The 17,195-nt window shown below is 43.9% G+C and overlaps 1 protein-coding gene across 8 annotated transcripts in view; it reads left to right on the top strand.

Annotated features, from left to right (window-relative positions):
• LOC137625406 (zinc finger protein OZF-like) overlaps positions 1-17,195 on the top strand; it is a 385,590-nt gene that overhangs the window by 365,162 nt on the left and 3,233 nt on the right. The window lies entirely within an intron of this gene.

Here is a 17,195-nt window from a genome sequence, read left to right as displayed (position 1 = left end):
TTGACCAACTGAGTTAATGAGTTGTATGATCCATCTTCTGATGTCTCCTACTCTAGGAGACGGGGAGAAGTAATTCTCAGCGGCGTCCCTGAGTTGATTGCCAGGACTCAAAATTTGAGTGTGCTGTACCCTAGGTGCAGCCCATTCCGGATAGATAGTCCTTATTCGGTAGCCGAAGACCCTTTCAACTGAGGTTTTACCCGGTGAGGAGTCTGTGGTGTTACGTTAAGAGAACGACACCAGCTCGCCCCTGTGTGTCAGCGCTGTTGACCAGCACGGGGAAGGTCAAGAGGAGGATCACAAGGATTTCCTTTGTCTCCGGGATTGGAAGGCTATCTAGTTTGCTCTCAATCTAGACCCTCCTCCATCCTAGGACCCAGAGCTCGTAATGTCAGTGGTGTTGTTACGTCCCTGGCGTTCAAGAAACTACTCTGTGGCGCAGATACTGTAAGTGGGGGTGTGGAAGCGTCAATCGACCCTCATGTCCCACTATCTCCAAAGACGTAACCCACAGGAGCATGGAGACCTTTTCCATTGGTCCTGTGGTGGTTGCACAACAAATGGTCTTAAACACATCATGTTCCTTGATGGACTAGTAGCAGAGGGTTGAGGTCTGAGGTTACCCGGGTTAGTCTGGGGGGAATGAGTAAGAATGACTGGCTCCTTTCTTCTTTTCACCTTCTCCCCTTTGTGGAAAACAGTTCCACAAGCCTCAGCATAGCTGACGTTACCTCGCTGCAGGTAAGCCTCATTTCCCGTGTGCCTCCCAAGTATAGAATAATACTTTTATGTCCCCAATACCTTGTTGAGGGAGGGTATTGGGTAAGTCTTAAGAACAATAGGTTTTGTACTCATGGTCCTATGTTGAAGACAAGCCGCACAGTTAGTTCCACTCCCACACAAGCTTCTGCAGCCCATTATTAGGGCATTACCTCATTTCAGCACTTGATTTTAGCGAGGGTAGGGTTCCTTCTACTGTCAATCACAGATTGAAATAGAGAGGACCCTGGGTCATGACCAAAGCCAGTTGGTGAGGACTCCCTCCCTCCTAAGAGTAAGTCTCCCCTATAAATAGTGGAGGGTTTGTATTTACGACGGAACAAATAACAAATTTGTAAGTACGTGTAATTTGTATTTTTCCTAGAATACAAACCTGAAGGTATTTATACAAGTTGGCTTGCCACCCTGTCCCCCGAGAAGTCCTGCCATAAAGCAAAGTGGTCACTCAGCCGAGTGGTTTGAGGGAGCGGGGTAGCCAGTCTACCCCACCCCCCACCTGCTAACTAGCGGATGGGGTAGTTATCCCTCACTAGAATTATCATGGCTTGTCTTTCAGCTACACTGAAAGTAACACCCCTATAAATAGCTTCAGGTTTGTATACTAGGAAAAATACAAATTACTTCCAAATTTGATATCATAATTTGTTGTACAGGAACTTATGGACTATTAAATTTCTTATTCAGGATCTAGATATTGATCAGTGGCACAGTCGTTCAATTTGTTCATCTTGCATGTTGCATAAGATTTTTTGTAATTCTGACCATCCTTTACATACAGATCTTTCCGGACAGTTCCATCCTGTTCATACTACTAGGTATGCAGTTAATTCTAATAGTCAGGCCTTCTCCATCAAGAAGCTCAATACTAAACAGTACTGTACTTCAGAAGTTTTATCCCAGCTGTGACCAAGTTGTGGAATGATCTTCCTAATCGAGTAGAGGAATAAGTATAACTTCAAAAGTTCAAACTTGTAGCATATGTTTTTATGTTGAACAGGCTTACATAAGTCCTTTTATAGTTTATATTGTACCACACGAGCGTACATAGTAACGATATTTCTCTTTTTAGTATATAGTATCCTTTGTATCTTCGCTCTCCCCTCGCACTAACAGCAACTTGTTTTAGCATGTTTGCATATTCCATTGTTAACTGTTAACAGAACTGGTTGCTGGTTTGTCAAGAAATATCATGTCTGTATTTTGTGACCTTCTTACCGGGACCCTCTGTGTATATGTACTCAATGTGTCGTAATAAAGTTACTCGGTTGCTTTCATCCCCCATTTGAGTCACAACCTACTCTTATGTCATCACATTGGTGACCTCGGAAGTCGACTCGCTCCTCCCGCCTTCCCCCCTCACTGTTACTATGGCCGCCCCATTGAAACTTTTGCCATTCGCCAGCGGAGAGGCGTTTGCTTGATTTCAGCGTGCAGAAGTCCAGTTCTGCATCAAGGGCGTGACTCGCTCAACAACCAAAGCAGATTGTGTTCTCGCGGTGATACCTAACGACACCTTCCCGGAAATCTCCGACTGGCTTTATGAACAAGGAGACACCCAAATAGCGTATGACACCCTCAAAACATACCTTCTGCAGCAGTACTTGCCGTCGCCAGCTGCCTGTATAGCAAAGCCTTTTCAGCTTTCTCAACAACTGTTGTGGGTCCAAAGGGCTTTGCTCGCCCTCGGGGAAATGACCAGTATCGCTCGCCTGCAACCTGCCGCAGTCGGTTCTCCTCATGAGGTGAACCTACTTCGTGCCCTTTCTGTACGCCGTTTACCCGAACATGTACGCGCTGCCATACTCGATGTTGATAGTTTACCTATAAAGGACTTGATGACCAAAGCCGACGCCCTTATGGACAGCCACTTCACGACCTCCAAGACCTCCATCAGCGCCTCCACTCCTGACGAAGAGGACACCTATTCAACGTCAACCGAAGCTGACGTGAATGCTGTAGGATTCACACGCCTACCCCTGTGACGTACCCGAGCGGCGACAAAGCTACCCATCACCCACCACTCGCTCGCGCCCCAACCAACGACTTCTACAGCCAGTTATTGCCGCCCATCAGCCGCAGTTTTGCTACTACCAATCCAGCTTCGGGGCTACCATGAAGAAATGTGCAAATTATTGTCAGTGGCCTAAAAACATGTAAGTAGGCCATCGCTCATGGCAGCGGCCTCCCGTGTTTCTAATCTTTTATTTTTACATGATGCAGGAACGGGCGTGCAATTTTTGGTAGACCCAGTTGCTTCTCGTTCTCTTTTGCCAAGGGAACTCTTCAGGGCACGACGTAGTCTGTCTAAGTCTCCCGACAGCCACCTGGTAGCTGCCAACGGATCTGCGATACCCAACTACGGTTACGAGAACCTCACATTATCGTTTGAAAACTGCAAATTTTATTGGAAGTTTCTCGTTGCTGACGTCACATTGCCAATCCTTGGTGCGGATTTTCTCTCTCATTTCCATCTTCTGGTCGATGCCGCCCACCAACGATTTGTCAACGCAGAATCGTACTTTTCAACACCTCTTTAACCCGGCCCCTCCAATCTCGCTCTCCACATCAACGCACCCATCCACCCACCTCCTCACGTCGTACCCGGAAGTTTTCCGTCCAGAACTTCACCAAACACCCATGGCTCCTGCCAAACATGGTATTTATCACCATATTAAGACGACGGGACCCTCCGTCTTCGCCAAATTCAGACATTTGGCACTGGATTGATTAGCAGGGGCCAAACAGACGTTCGGTGAAATGGAAGTAATGGGCCTTTGCCAAAAGGCCCATGGTCATCACCCTTATACATCGTCCTGAAAGAAAACGGCTCCCTCTGTCCGTGTGGGGATTACAGGGGCCTGAACATGCAAACAGAACCAGATCACTACCCCCTCCCAAACATCGCCGACGTGACCTCCTACCTGCACAAAGCAAAGGTTTTCTCCATGCTCGACCTCTTGAACGGGTATTATCAGGTGCCTATGAACCCAGAACACATCCCCAAGACCGCCATCACCACTCCCTTCGGTACATACACCTTCAATTACTCCTGTTTTAGCCTTCGTGATGCTGGTGCCACTTTTCAACGTCTCATTTACGGCATCTTAGGGGACTTCCCTTTCTGTGTATGTTACGTGGACGACATACTTGTGTTCTCTTCCTCAAAAGAGGAACACCTCCGTCACTTGCGCATCGTGCTCGACCGCCCGCAACAAAACGGTCTTGTAGTCCGGTACGACAAGTGTACCTTTGGCACTAACGAAGTGTTGTTCTTAGGGCACCACATCTCACTCCTGAAGGAGTCCATCCCCTCCCTGAGAAGCTAGCAGCCGTTCAGAACTTCCCCACGCCTTCGACCGTCAAAGCACTGCAGGAATTCTTGGGCAGGATCAACTATTATCACCGTTTTCTGCCAGCCATTGCCGACACTCTTGCTCCTCTCTACGCCTCACTCAAGGGCAAGCCGAAAGACCTGAAGTGGGGTCCCCTTCAAGAAGCGGCCTTCTACAACGCAAAGAATGCCCTATCAACCGCTGCTGCTCTCACTTTTCTCGTCATGCCCCTGTCTGACGCCTGGTCCGCCCGTCAACGCAGACATCTCTCTGCCGTGGCTGATTACAATTGCACCCTTCAATACGTCCGTCCCTGGGAAAATGAATCCCGTTGCAGATGCCCTGTCAAGAAACACATTGGGCGCCGTTCAACTGGGACTGGATTACAAGGCCTTGGCTTGAAGCTCAACGACAGGATCCAGAGTATCAAGCATGTAGGACATCCTGCACATCTTTCCGTTGGGAAGACGTCCCCCTCGACGATTCCAACTCCACCCTCTTCTGCGACGTCAGTACTGGTAGACCGCGACTCTGGATTCCTGCACCCATGCGCCGACAGGTGTTTGATTTCATTCATGGCCTTTCACATCTCTAGCGCCGTTCTACTGCACCACTGCTGAAGGCGAAGTTCATTTGTCGCGGCATTTCTAAAGATGCTAAGGATTGGGTCTGCGCCTGTACTTCTTGCCAAACTTCCAAAGTACATTGACACACGGATGCAAGAGTGGGTATATTTCCTCAACCTCAGCGTCGTTTCGCCCACATTCTCGTCGACGTTGTAGGCCCCCTACCCACATCACAAGGACATCGTTACCTGTTTCCCGTCATTGACTGCTCCACTCGGCCTGAAGCCATTCCCATGGAAACTGCAACATCAGCTTTACTCTCAGGATGGATAGCAAGATTTGGCATCCCTGAGCATATTACTTCTGACAGGGATCCCACTTTCACCTCTCAATTGTGGACATCATTAAGGAATCTCCTGGGCATCACCCTACATCAGGCAACTGCCTACAACCCCACTGCCAATGGAATGGTTGAACATTTTCATTGCACCCTCAAAGCAGCTTTGATGTCCCGCCGCAAGGACTCCAACTGGTTTACTCAGCTTCCCTAGGTCCCCCTGGGACTAAGGACCACTCCTAAAGACACCCTGGATATCTCAGCAGTGGAAATGGTGTGTGGTGACCCATTGGTCATCCCTCCCAAATTTTTTCCATCTGCAACCTCCTCCGACTATCTCCAGCGCATACGTCACGTCGTGGGAAAATTTACTCCATGCCGCCAGACTTACAAGCCTCCAGCGTTCCTACGCAACGACACTAGCAAGCCACTGCTAACGCCCCCTTAACGGGGCCCTTTCCTTGTGATCCGACGCAATCCGAAAGCATTCCTACTAAACATTCGTGGCAAAGAAGACTGGGTCTCCAATGATCGTCTAAAACCTGTTTATCTCCGGCCAGATGACCCGTTCACAAATTGCCTCTCTAGAGCAGGACGCCCTATTTAACATGTACAGTATGTCAATTTTAGGGGGGGAGCCATGTACCATCCGTGTGTCACACGAGCTTTAGTAACGACATTTCTCTTTTTTGTACATAGTATCCTTTGTATCTTCGCTCTCCCCTCGCACTGACAGCAAGTTGTTTTAGCGTGTCTGCATATTCCGTTGTTAACTGTTAACAGAACCGGTTGCCGGTTTGGCAAGAAATAGCATGTCTGCATTTTGTGACCTTCTTACCGGGACCTTCTGTGTATATATACTCAATGTGTCGTAATAAAGTTACTAAGTTGCTTTCATCCCGCTTTTGAGTCACAACCTACTCTTGGCTCGTCACAATATATCAAATATCTGTTTTGATGTTTTTCAAATATTTTATTTTAATTTTTCTTTACTTATATCGTTTATTTATTTTCTTATATCCTCTCCTCTCTGTGCTATTTTACCCTGTTGGAGCCCTTGGGCTTATAGCATCTTGCTTTTCCAACTAGGGTTGTTGCTTAGCTAGTAATAATAAGAATGTGGATAGCTGAAACTCAGAATTAGTTGACATCATTGCTACTGTTTTCTTGTGTGCATAAAAGCGATCTGTTTCGGGAGAATATACAAACCTTATGCTCTTTACATAGGAGTATCATTTCAGTGCTAGCTGAAAACTAGCCGTTAAAGCTTTTGTAAGGTGTAACTACCCTCAGCTAGTAAATGGAGGGTGGCAGCAGGGGAAGACTCGCCACCACGTTCACACCAGCACTAGTAAACAGCCATCACTTTTTAGTTCGGCTTAATGGAATACAGACATTGTTTTACTCCTCCGCTAAAACCAAAATAAAGATTTATAAATAACTAGTCTGAAAGCATAAAATTTCCTTTTCATTCTTTTTCAGGTGTGATTGCCTGTGGGATCCTTAAGTTTGCAGGTTTTTCCTAACAATGAAGTATGCCGTTGTGGCACTTTCATGTTGGCAGAGGAGATGGATCCTCACGGTGTCTGCCCTGCGTGTAGGGGTCACTCTTGCATACAGGAGTCTCCTTGTCATGTATGTCGAGAGTGGTCGCCCTCTCATTGGTTGAGGTTTAGTAGGCAACGGAAGAAGAAGACGAAGAGGGATTCTTCATCTTCGAGGTCAGCCTCGAAGGGGAAGAATCCTTGCCATCAATCTCTGTTGACTCGACCTCTCCATGAGGTCTCTGGTCGTTCCACTTGCCCTGGGAGTTGGAGGAGTATGGGTGGTACTCATGTGATTCCGGGACAACCTTACGTGTCGGTGGCCTCCGTTGTTTCCCCCTAGCAAAGTAGCACTGGCTGCCATTATAAGGGAGTCTCTCTCTGACTATGCAGTTCGTCTTCTGTAGGCATCCTTGAGGTTCACGTGTCCCCTTGCAAGGAAAGGTTGCAGGAGGTCTTGCAGATAGGTACGCAATGGGAGCAGACATCTTCCCCAGGGATTGATTCCGATTTTCCCCCACGAGACTCCATAGTTCAAGGACTGAAATAGTCTTGCTCGTACTCAGCTGTCTTAACTTCAACTTCTGCTTGTCCGGACATTCGGTCTGCTTTGTCATGGAGGTGGGAGCAGTTGCTGACAAGCACTCCTTGGAATGACTAGTTGGCAGATCCCTTTAGGGGTAAACCCGGGGACAAACTTCGGCTACGTCCTAAGGGCGGTTCAAGGCGTAGATCTTCTGGCTGAGTTTGCTCAGCTGGAAGGGAGACTGAGTGACCTGCCTGGAGGTTCGCCTCCAGGGGACAACCTTCCCATCTGAGGGAGGTCGTTCTCCACAGTCTTTCCTTCTGAGGGAAAGCTCCTCTTCCCCAGCTCGTTGTGAGATTTGCCATTGGAGGCAAAAGTGGTTGATCATCCCTCCTGTCCACAGGAGCGATGGCTTTCTTCTGAGAAGTTTTCTCCTGGGTTTCCACTGAAGGGTTTGGATTCATCCATACCCTGCAATAGTCCATTAGAGCACAGCTTTTCAGAGCTGTACGATGATGGTTGGAGGCAATTGCCTGCGATCCCTCTCCCTTGTCGTCGTGTCCGTAGGGCACAGCGTAGCACTAAGCAAGGCCAATCTCCTGAGCTTGTGCCTTTGTTTTCTCCTTTCCACAAGGAAGAACCTGCTTCACTGTCTGCATCCAAGCGCTCAGCAACTGCCTGGCCTCCATGACACGCTAGCGAGTTGACGCTTTGACCAACTTCTATTGGATGAATTTTGCGCTGGGTTGCACACCCTACCACCTAGTAAGGTGGGAGGACGAGTTCATCTGCTTGAAGAAGGCCCGCATGCTACCTCTGCTACATGCATTGCTCTCTTTGGCAAGTCTTCCCATCTAGACTCACACGTGCAAGAAAAATCTTCCAGAGCAAAATCCAGTTCTACCATGCTGGTGCATGTTGTAGTGCACAGATAGGTGAGCTCACACAGGTAGACTGCCTCTTACCTATGCAAACTGAGAAGGGTGCGCGCTCAAGCGTGCCTTATCAGCTCTCGCCTTGCTAGCGCTCTCCTTATACTCGGTGTACTTTGCGTTAGGAACAGTGAGTTCCCTGCAAAGGAGGGTAGTTTTTCCTTTACAGGCTGATCATTCGGAAGGACATGTTGATGGCGCTCACTTTCATAGGGAAGACGAGCAGAAGGACGGACAATCTGACATCTCAGCTCCTCCCTTTCCTTGGCACTCCACTTAAGCCAAGGAAGCTGGCGCATGGGGCTCAATCAGGAACGATGCCATTCTGGAAAGATGCCCCTTGCTTTTTGGACCTTGTCCAGTTAGTGAAGCAAGCAGTCTCTTGACCGACCGTGTGTTCCCCGACAGTTCCTTGCCCGGGTGTTTCTATCATCCTGCTAGAGTCATCCAAGAGGAGTGACTTTCCATCTGATTCCAGACGCCAGTAACAAGGCTAGGCAGCCACCCTCTTTCCCCCCCCAATCCTCAGCCTGAAGACCAAGCTGCTTACTAACCAGTACCTGGTCTGGAAGAGGGTGGAGTTAATTCTGATTGTGCCACAGAGGAGGAAAAGGAATCAGAGGGCAAACACTCCCCCGCTGGGTGTTCTCGCCCCTTGAACAGGAGGAAGTAGACCACCTCTTTCTGCAAGTCCTGTCCTGCATAAGGAGGGTCAACAGTATAGGGAAGCCTGATCAGGTCCCAGCGGAGGGCAAGGACACATTCTTTGACCTCTTCTGCAATATGCCGAGACCTACTAAACTAAGGTAGCCTTACCTTGGTTAAGGGGAATGAAGGTGGCAAAGTAGAGGGCCTACGCCCAAGCGGTGGGAACCTCGGTGCCTCTGATCCATTCATCTGGTAGAGGAAGTAATACAAAATGGTTGAGGATAATCCATTTCCTCTACCATTAGATCCAACAATCTTGGTTCTAATGCATAACTCTTCTTTGGCCAAACTGGCAACAGTGCTAGTACACTTCTTTGTGGGAGATGTCACCAACATAAAAAAGGTCGCAAGTTGCTCCTTGCAATCAGTTTCATGGTTGGGTTACTGGTTAGAACGGTTGGTTTTCTCGTTAAGAACGAATACCTCTTCATCCTTCAGAGGAAGGAAGCGTTGTTGGCCTTCCTCCTCTTGTGGTCAAGGATTCTTGAATTTCTAACCAAGAACATCGTCAACCAGTGGGTGAACTGGGCTTCGAGATGCCACGATGAGATGCTCTCAAAATTCCAGCAGCAGGTACCGAAGAGGGACGTGACTATGTTACGCAACTTTCCTTTGAAGGATCCTTCCCTATTTAACATGGAGGACACCGAGGTGGTTGCTAAGAGATGGAGGAAGGCAAGCCAGGACTCCCTCCTCCATAGGTCGGAGACCTCATGTTTCCACTCAGCAGTACCTCCACCGCAGAGATCTTCTCCGGATAAGGCTCATGGGGTGAAGAAGAGATCCCAGGCGAAGCAGGCAGCGCAGACTCAAGCCCTCAGACAGCCCTTGAGGAGAGGCAAAGGAGGTAGGAGAAGTAGACGAGGATGATCATGCTAGAGATAGCGTTCCCCCAATCATCCCACCGGTAAGAGAATGCCTGAAGAGCAGATGGCAGAGATTGATGCTCCACAGAGCCGAGCTTTGGTCGGTTTCCGTACTAATAGAGGGATGCATTGTCCTATTCACGAGCTCTCGCCCTCTTCTGACCCTCTATCTGACAATGTCAGATTCCTACGCGAGTGGGTCCGCGAAAGTACAGGCCCTTTGGGGCAAAATCCAGGCCATGCTAGGGAAGGATGCTCTCCAAGAGGTCCTGTAAGTGTTTCCAGGCTTCTACAGTTGCTTATTTTTTGTAGAAAAAGCGTCGAGAGGCTGGAGACCACTCATCGACCTCTCGATCTTGAATGAGTTCGTACATCAGACCTCGTTCAAGGTGGAGAAAACCTAGGTAGTTAAACAGGCCGTCAGACCACAGGACTTCATAATTTTGTTAGGCCTCAAAGATGTGTAAGTGTAGATCTCCAAGCATCCATTCTCAAGGAAGTACCTAAGATTCACATATATACCAGTTCAAGGTGCTGAGTTTCGGCCTGTCCATAGCACCTGAGGTGTCCACCTGGGCACACAAGAATAGCATTCATCTCCTTCAGTATCTAGACAATTGGCTGATTCTGGGAGACTTGAGGGAGTCCCTTCTCCTCCACTGAGATAGTCCCCTTAACGAGAGAATGCCTTGATGAAGTCGTTTAGCTTCAGCACAACATATCATTCCCGTGCTGAAGCCTGGTGACGGGCAAGAGGCCTCTTGAACTGGGAAATTTTTTTCCTTAGTTGGACTCTATATTTCTCTTATCCTATTTCTATTACTTATAATTGCTTCATTCTCCTTCATATTTATCTATTGTCTCCAACCTTCCTATCAAAAGTCTCTTACCCATTTCACCATCCAGATTTTTTATAGGGGACATAGTATCTGGGACTAGATTTTTTTTTTTTCAAAATCAATTGTGGGAGCTGTGGTGGTCTTACTAACTATTCTATAATGATTGAACTCCTAGGAGTGTCAGGATTCCTATACTGCCACGCAGAACTATTCTCGAACAAAAAACTTGGCCTTCAGATTGCAGGACTTTTCTTCTGTCTGGTTTGCCTGCCACTATGATTCAAGTAGGGATAACTATATTCTTGAAATGCTCTCAGTCCCATCAAGTGGGTTTGGCATACACTTGAGCCACTCTTATCATAGTGGTCCCATCCATTTGTGGTAGGATAGGGAGTGGACATTAGGGAAGCAGCTCTTTCAGGTGTCATTTGTGGAGAAATTAATTTCATTATAGGTTAATGGGGTCTTCTTTGGGATTTGAGACAGTCTTATTTTCTTCTTGTATACTTTATTTTTTTTCTTTACTAGTATTACCTCTTCCCTCCCCCTAAAGATAATTGAGTAAACTTAATGTTCCCCATACCCCTGGATCAGGTGGCGAACCCCAGATACCATTGATGACCTCTGCTAATTTAATTAAGGAAATTCTGTTGACAACCTGAGAGCAAAATAGGAACCATCTACTAATGTTTCAGAACCAAGTTGGTTGGGTAACATGAGGAAACTTTGAATCCTTCATGTTACCCAAATTCCAATAGATACTGATTATGATAAGCTATATAAAGCATTTAATTGTTATATATTGATAAAAGAAATAAGAATGAAACTTGGAAATGAAAAATAGCATTAATGGATATCTTACAATAATCATGACGAAGCATTAAATGCGATATATAACATAAATATTAAAATTAATAACTTGAATATCATGGGTGCCCGTTGTGATAAGATGCCAAATGATTTGGATTTGTATAGACCTGCTGACTGGTTTGGAAAGATGTTGATTTAACTATGACTTCCCAGAGAAAGTCAATCCTAAAGGGAGTATGGGGAATTATTTTAAAATTTGCAAACTAATTCAGAAAAAGGTAGGACCCATTGCACCAGGTGATAAATCTTGCTTTTGAAAAAATAGCTTCCTCATCCGTGCCAAATTATGCACGCATTCGGCAATTCTGTCTAACCTCAAGACAAGTAGTGATGATATGTTAGCTATCAGACCCCACATAGATTTTAGTTACGGAAGAAGAGTAGTCTTTTATGAATTTACAGATACTGGCCATGTGTCCATGAACAGTGTGGAAAGTGCATAAGATTCCTGGGACGTCAATGAGTACCCTTACTTTCCAGGATGCTGATGTGCATTTCCACATTGTTATTGAGAATGAAAGAATTAAGTTCGACCTTTCAGACAAGCCAGTACAGTACAATGTTTCAATTGTTTCAAAAGGTTTGCAAAAAGGAAAAAAATGTGTAGCATTTGTTCCATATCTTACCATGGAAAGTGTTCACTTGATGCCAAGTGTTTGAACCTGCAACTCAAGCCATAAATCCAATGATAGGAGCTGCAAGCTTTATAAGATGGAAGAAGCTGCCCTTAACAAATCCAGTGTAGAACACATAAGTGTGGAACTGGCCAAAAGACTTCTGAATAAACCAAACAGCTATGCAGAGGAATTAAAATCAGGAGAAAATATACCACAGGAGACATTAAACCCAAGTAGTACTGCCAATAGTTTCAATAAAAAAATACGTAATTTAATAATAAAGTGTTGCATGACAAGGTAAGCATATTGCTCTCTGAGGCTTTGCCACGGTTTATTAAAACTGGGGCATTGCCCATTTCTGTACAACCTTTGCCCCCTATCACCAACAATATTACTAACCTCTCTTAGGCCATGTCCTAGCTTGATTTAATGGAAGTTCCACTCAAAACCAAGTTACCCAGTGCTCCTGCTGTGGGGAAGGTACAAAAACCTGGTAGCTCACCCCTTCATCTCTCAAGGGGATAACTACTGCACTCTAATTTCAGTGGCTACTTTCCTCTTGGTACGGGTAGAAGAGACTCTTCAGCTATGGTAAGCAGCTCCTCTAGGAGAAGGACACTCCAAAATCAAACCATTGTTCTCTAGTCTTGGGTAGTGCCATAGCCTCTGTACCATGATATTCCACTGTCTTGGGTTAGAATTCTCTTGCTTGAGGGTACACTCAGGCACGCTGTTGTATCTAGTTTCTCTTCCTCTTGTTTTGTTATAGTTTTTAAAGTTTATACTGGAAATATTCATTTTAATGTTACTATTCTCAGAATATTTTATTTTTCCTTATTTCCTTTCCTCACTGGGCTATTTTCCCTGTTGGAGCCCCTGGGCTTATAGCATCCTGCTTTTATAACTAGGGTTGTAGCTTAGCATTTGATAATAATAATAATAATAATCAGTTTAAATAAATCAAAAATTCAAGTTGAGGACCCCCAACAATTAGATCATAAGGACAAAAATAAAAACAGAAATGCAAAACCCAATCTTTCAAGACTCTACCTAATAAAACAACCGGGAAATATTGTTAGATCAAAAATTGCCAATGGGAAGGCCTCATCCATGGAATTACCAGGATTTAAGGGCTAAATATGAAGAACTTAAGCTCCTCATTCATGAACACTCCCCCATAATTATATCTACAGGAGAGCAAACTTGATCATAATACTCCTTGTCCTCGGGAATATATAAGTTATAGGACACCATATGATATACGTTCGTCGAGATGTTCCTCAAATATATTTGTCTATTTGTACACCTCTGCTGGCAATGGTTGTACAGATTGGTATAGGAAGAAAATACACCATTTGTTCTCTACTTGCCTCCAAATGACATCTCGTATGATAATTTAGTTGAGGTGATTCAAGAACTCCCTCGACCTTTTTTTCTACTTGGAGATTTGAATGGTAGACATCCTTCATGGGGTGATGTTTTAGCAAACATCAGGGGCAATATTATATCATCAATTGTAGGAAATGAGGATGTCGGACTCCTTAATACAGGAGAGCCCACACACTTTCATGTTCAGACAGGTACTTTGTCATGCATTGACCTTTCAATTGCAAGCTCTAACTGGCTTCTTGATTTTGATTGGAGGATATTAGATGATTGGCATACTAGTGATCATGCACCAATGATTATAAACACCAACAATGGTCCCCCTTTACAAAGATTGCCACGATGGAATCTTGACAAGGCAGACTGGGTTAAATTTCATGAGCTACGTGAAGTCAAGGGTAGTACAGAACAATTTGAAAGTATTGATGATGCCATAGACTTACTGAATGGAACTCTTCATACAGCAGGAGTCAATTCAATTCCCAAAACAATAGGGTTTTTTAAATGATGACCAGTCCCCTGGTGGTCTTCAGAACTAACTGCCCTGCACAGAACCACAAGAAGGTCCTTAACTCGATTGCACAGACGTCGTACTGAGGAGGATTTAATTATATACAAGAAATGTAAAGCACAGTTCCGTTGTGCCATGAAAGAAGTTAGGCTCCAATCTTGGGTATCTTTTGTTTCTTCCATTAACAGTAGAACACCACCATCTTCTGTATGGAGGAAAGTAAAAAAGTTAGCAGGCAAATTCACCCCTAACCCACCACCAGTGTTGAAGATGAATGGTCAATACGTGACCAAAGCAAATGAGGTTATCAGTGCCTTGGCTGATTATTTCTCAAATGTATCATGCAAGTGTGACGCAGCTCCTGGTCATCAGTACAGGAGCATTGAAGAAAAGAAATTTTTAAATTTTGCAACAGGAAGGGACGAGTCATACAATTCTCCTTTTACTGAAAGGAAATTTAATTCTGCACTTGCTACTTGTAATGATAGAACCCCTAGACCCAATGGAATTCCACATGCAATGATTGAAAATGTACCTGTTAATACAAAGTTTTTTTTTTATTTTAAGCATTGTTAACAGAATATGGCATGATCATAGTTATCCAAGTATTTGGGAACTAGCCATAATTTTAGCCTTTTTGAAACTCGATAAGGATAAGTTCTTGGCAGCATACTATCTACCAATTGCATTGACATCTTGTTTATGTAAGATCATGGAGAAGATGGTCATTGCAAGACTGATATGGTACCTTGAAAAGAAGGGTATTTTATCACCTATCCATTGTGACTTTAGATAAATGCACTCAACGACTTGACGTGTTGATACGACTTGAGTCCTCTATTTTAAACGCCTTTGCTTCCAAACAGCACCATGAAAAAATCTTTTTTGACCTTGAAAACGCGTATGATACTGAACGGAGATATGGTATACTAAAAACTATTCATAAATTGGGATTAAGAGGAGAGCTACCATTGTTCATTCAAGCATTTGTTTCACGTATATTTTTGCAAGTAAGAGTAGGTAAAACTGTCAGAGAGGAATTTTTAAAAAGGCTGCTCATGAATGGCAGAGGGAAGGGACAGTGACTTTGCCTTATCAAGTAGGAAAATGCCCTAGAGACTGACCATAAATACATATGATCAGCACCAAAGCCCCCTCTCCATCCAAACTAGGACCAAGGAGGGCCAGGCAATGGCTGCTGATGACTCAGTAGATAGACCTATAGGCTCCCCCAAACCCCCCATCGTTAGCTCAAAAGAATGACGAGGTTGCAGCGACCAAAGAAACTATTGATTTTGAGTGGGACTCGCACCCAAGTCTGGCATTTACCACATCAGCCACCACCAGGAAGAAGGGTCTCCCAAGGGAAGTGTGTAAGTGTAGCCCGATTTGCCATAGCCATTGAAGGGATATCCTTTATCATTCCCCAGGTTATTCTCTCAACATTATTTGTAGATGATCTTTCCACATCATTTGCTGGAACTAGAAAGTCAGTGGTTGAGAGAAAACTACAACTCTCAATTGACAAAATTATTCAGTGGGCGTATATGAATGGATTCAAATTTTCGAAAAGCAAAACTGTTGTTGTCCATTTCTGTCGTATTCAGGAAGTACATCAAGACCAGATATATGCATAAAAGGTCAACGGATCCTATGTGTAAGGGAAGCTAGAGTTTTAGGATTGATATTAGATTGAAGGCTTACAGGGGTCCCTCACTCGAAAGCGTTAAAAGTGAAATATCTTAAGACTTTGAATCTTTTAAAAGTTTTGTCCCATACATCATGGGGTGCAGACTGCAAAACTATTTCAAAATTATGCAAGGCATTAACTTTTTAAAAAATTAGTTATGGGTGTGAAATATGCTCCTCAGCCACCCCAAGTTGATCAAAGATATTAGATGCTATACACCATGCTGGTATCAGATTGGTCACAAGAGTCTTTATAACTTTGCCTATCCCAAGTTTCCTGGTTGATGTTGGAGAATTACCTTTAGATCTTTACCGAAAGTCTTCTATTGTTCTGTATCTGTTTAGGTTGCAAAGACCTCCTAATTCTTTAGCCTGTCAGACTGTAAATCTTATAAGGCATTATAGATATTTTGACTTGCACCCAAAATCTCCTCAACCTTTTCCGGTAAAATAATTAACAAACCGTCTTAATATGGCAAGAAATAAAGTTCTTCCATTTAGGATATTACCAACCCCTCCATGGAAAATACCAGAGATATCTCTGTAAATATTTTATTGGCATAAAAAGGAATATGACTGACTTAGAAGCCAGGTCTCGTTTTTTTTATGGAACATGTTGCAGAACAAGAGGAATCAACTTTTATATATAATGATGGCTTCATATCTGATGCTGGCATTGGATTTGGAGTATATAGTAATGCTTTTAATTTAGAGGTGCACTTCTTGTAGTCTTCTATATTTACTACCAAACTATATGCCATACTAACCGCTATTGAAAAAATAGAATAAAAAAGAAGGGCAAGTTTAACTTTTTTTTTAGTGATGCAAGAAGTTTATTAATTCCAATAAACCTTTAGTTTTAGAGTGTCTTTTCATTATTGGCCTGAAAATTATAATAGTTCGATTTTGTTGGGTTCCAGCACACGTAGGTGTGTCTCGGAATGAGAGAGCAGATATACTGGCAAAGAATGCTGCAGCTGAATTGCTACCAAGAAGCTATCCCATCCTCTTAACTTTGCAACTTTTATTCACCTTTTAAAGATTTACTGTCTAAAGGTCTAAACTTTATCCAAAGGTTACAGGTATAAAATCTCTAAACTGGGCATGAATGAAGTTTGTTTTAAATGTTACACAAAAACTACTCAACTGAATTTGACCAAACTTGGAAGTAATGTTGGGTATGACACGCAGAAAATTCTATACCATTTTGGATAAAGTACATCAAAGTAAAAGTACACAGCAGTACTTTGAAATTAATCTATCCACTGTTTAATTTGTTTATTTAAAAGAAATAATTATTATCCAGATACTTAAGGTTTTAGTTCATAAAATATGCTATATTTCTGTTTAAGAAAGTATAGTTATAACATACTGCGCAAGAGACAACACATAAGAAGTTGCAACATGCTTCAAGAAGACACGTAGTGTAGTGGCGTAGGCTACGAGTCTTCTGAACGAATCATTAACAAAGAGTATTGTTTATACTATTTTTTAACTTATTCAAAACATCTATATATAGTTAATATAGTATAACATAAAAATTGGTGTGTTATAATCTATCACAATTTTCATATAATACATTCATAACTCATTACAGTATTAGTTCGCTCTTATTCGATGTCAGGATGCCAGAAAACTTCAATTCTCTCTCTCTCTCTCTCTCTCTCTCTCTCTCTCTCTCTCTCTCTCTCT

Source organism: Palaemon carinicauda, chromosome 32 (genome assembly GCF_036898095.1).
Source record: "Palaemon carinicauda isolate YSFRI2023 chromosome 32, ASM3689809v2, whole genome shotgun sequence".
NCBI lineage: Eukaryota > Metazoa > Arthropoda > Malacostraca > Decapoda > Palaemonidae > Palaemon > Palaemon carinicauda.
Note: the sequence above shows the minus strand (reverse complement) of the source record. Positions and strands in the feature narration are given on the sequence as shown.